Raw genomic sequence first — 3,143 nt, 5'->3', positions numbered from 1 at the left:
GAGTCTAATTTTATTTTTAGAAAGAGTGATTATAACTCTGTTTTTGCTTAATTAAAATAACATATTCCTATTTTTCTGTAAGTCTCTCAATTTTTTATATTGTTTTAATACTTATATAATCTATATGATCCACAGATACATATCTTCTAATAGTTATTTCAGTGGAAGATTAAGCAACACGGTTACCAAGTAGTCCCTTCATTAAGGTTAGAACACTGAATTGAGAACATGCCAGAGCTCAAGGGAAGTGATGGTATCTCCTGGCATCATATAGGATGAATGCAATTCAGAACAGAATCTCCCTGCTCAGTGCTTCAGAGGGCTGGAAACACAGGTGAACTGTTTAATACTTTGCAACATCTTAAACATGTTCATGAGGACCTGAAACTTGAAAAATTCTTTTCAAATCTGCTAGTAACCTTGTAGTATAGATTGTGTATTTTACACACTCTACTTTTTTGAGCTTCTGTCAAGAAATATAGTTCAAAATGCAAATACCTAATTGCATATGAAAATATGAAGATACATACAAAATAGAAGCCATGCATATTCAAAGTACTTCCCCCTTCAGCTAGGTGTCACTCGACTGTAACCTGCATTAGAAAGCAAACTTAAGCTAAATTATACAGGTCATTTTGGGATGGTTGGCAGGAGAGATATATAACTAAAAAAAGTTGGAAGTTTGCTAATTGTAATAAGTTCTTTTTTTTTCTTCTATTTGAAGTGCGAATTAAAAAGACAAGTGGATCATCATGAAGTTTGTGCATCTAAACAAAATGTTAGACCTCATTTATGATACACCCAAAGTTAGAACAAATGTAGTAAATTATATTGATGTCTTCTGTGCAATGAGATTGCATGACAGCTAAACGACAGGCAGAAGCATTTGATGTAAGCCACTGTGTATTTTCATTACTATTATTCATTCTAAACTTTCTTAACACTGCAGCTATCACTGACAGGTTCAGCACCTTGGCTGTGAGGTTCTCTCACAAGAAGCAAAGATCCCCCATGGTACATCTCCATTGTTAAATGAAGAAATCTTTCCCGGAAATTTGCAACTCAGCACACCAGTGTTTGTTTTAACCATGTCCTTAGCTACGCAGACCTACCTGTCATACAGATGCTCCTAAAATGTAACTTTAAAGGAGGCCAAAAATGAATGTTATGCAGTTGAAACAGTATTCTGAATATCATTATGTTATACTAAACAAAACTTTTTTTTAAAATAAAACTGTGTCAGGAACCAGACAGTGGCAAAACTTGAATTGATAATGCAGGTCAGTGCTGTAAAGAAAGCTGATGCTAAAACAGTAAACTCCCACCATGGTCATAACATTTGAGAGAATATGGAGGCAGTAGAGTCACTCCGCTTCCAAAGTGTGGCAATGCACAGTTCAAGCACACATCTCCATTCACAGGGTGCTGCCCTGCTGCTTTTCCAGATCAAAGCTCTGACTCTGCCCAGGTGAGCCTCAGTTCACCAGCCACCAGCCAGACAGGGCAGCCAGCCTAGACAGCCAACTTAGATAATCAAATCCTCAATTTGTACTGTAGAGGAACCTCTCGTTTCCAACAGGTTAAAATTCAGCTTATGCAAACTCATGTCTTTGTCAGGTTTAGGTTTTGCATTCACACAAATCCACCTGTTACTGGTGTGATGCAGCAGTTTATTCCCCACCACCACCCTGCTTGCCTTGAAACACACCTCTTTCTTTCCCCAGCCACAATGTAGAGTATGGGGATGAGGAAGGAATGTCACCACTGCTGAAGAAGCAGTGGGGGAGAAGCTGGATGCAGAAAAAGCCATCAAGAAGTAACGACAGACTATATGGCTCCATACCGTATCATAGTGATAACAGCAAGATTTGTGCAGGAAAAATAAAAAATGGCCAGAGCACCACAGTAGGGGACTTCAGTTAGAGACAATGACAGATGCTGGCCTGCAACTTTCCAAACTTCCCTTTAACAGCAGGACAGACTGAGGAAGGCCTTTATGTGTGGAGTGAAGAACCCATGTCCTGTACTGCTTCCTGAACCAGCTTTAGCCAGCTGAACTACCCGTGTTTTAGGACATGTCAGTCACAAAAGGCTTTCACCACACTCTGTCTGCAGGGTCTGGGAACAGATGTACCCTCAGTTTGACTGAGAGTGACACTGAAGCGGACAAGTCACCTGCCGCCGATGGCTGGGTGGATTGGGCAGGCCCAAGGTAGATGTCCAGAACCAATGCAGGACCAGGGTGAAGTCTGGGTGTAACCCAGATCCCAAAGTTTCGCATTAGGATTGGTGTCTTCAAGAATTCATGGTAGAAAACATGATACAAAGGCCCTTTAGTTCTTGATGAAGGTGAGCTGCTGCAGCCCGCAAACACCTCTGGGCGCTGTGTGATTCCTGAGGGAAGCCTCGCCTGTGGCATTCTGCAGGCAGCTGTCGACATTGCTCCTGGGGCAGTGCTGGCAGCCGAGCCATTTCCTACTCGTTTCATGGCATTTCTCACACTGAACTGCTGAACGTGAACTAGTGACAGCAGAGGAGATCCAATGGAGCCCGTGCCATGCTTTGCACAAGGACAGGCGCTTGGCACACCACAGGCCAAAATGGCCGGACCTGCCACTCGTTCCATTTAATGTGACCAGTCTCGGCATAGAGAACACAGCGTTCAACGTGCTGGGCTGCCGAGCCCTCTGCCCCGGTGGGAGGCACAGAACCACAGAACCGATTAGGTTGGAAAAGACCTCTGAGATCATCGAATCCAACCTATGACCCAACACACCTCGTCAACCAGACCCTGGCCCTGAGTGCCATGTCCAGTCTTTTTTAAAATACCTCCAGGGACGGTGACTGCGCCACCTCCCTTGGCAGCCCATTCCACTGTCTAATCACCCTTTCTGTGAAGAACTTCATCCTAATGTCTAACATAAACCTCCTCTGGTGCAGCTTAAGGCTATGTCCAGTCTTCCTGACTATGCAGCAGGGGAAGGTGCGGTCAGGGCAAGCTCCGGAACCGGCCGAGCCCCTGGCGCCCAGCGCAGCGCAGCGCAGCCCCAGGCCGGCGGGAGCGCGGGGCGGCGAGCTCCCTGTGGAGCCGCCTCACAGCGCAGCGGGAAAAGTCGCCCTAGCGCAGGCGCCGCGCCCCCCGC

This window comes from Pyrgilauda ruficollis, unplaced genomic scaffold (genome assembly GCF_017590135.1).
Source record: "Pyrgilauda ruficollis isolate IOZ18807 unplaced genomic scaffold, ASM1759013v1 scaffold36, whole genome shotgun sequence".
Classification (NCBI taxonomy): domain Eukaryota; kingdom Metazoa; phylum Chordata; class Aves; order Passeriformes; family Passeridae; genus Pyrgilauda; species Pyrgilauda ruficollis.
The sequence above is the reverse complement of the archived record's forward strand: the minus strand, read 5'-3'. Positions refer to the sequence as shown.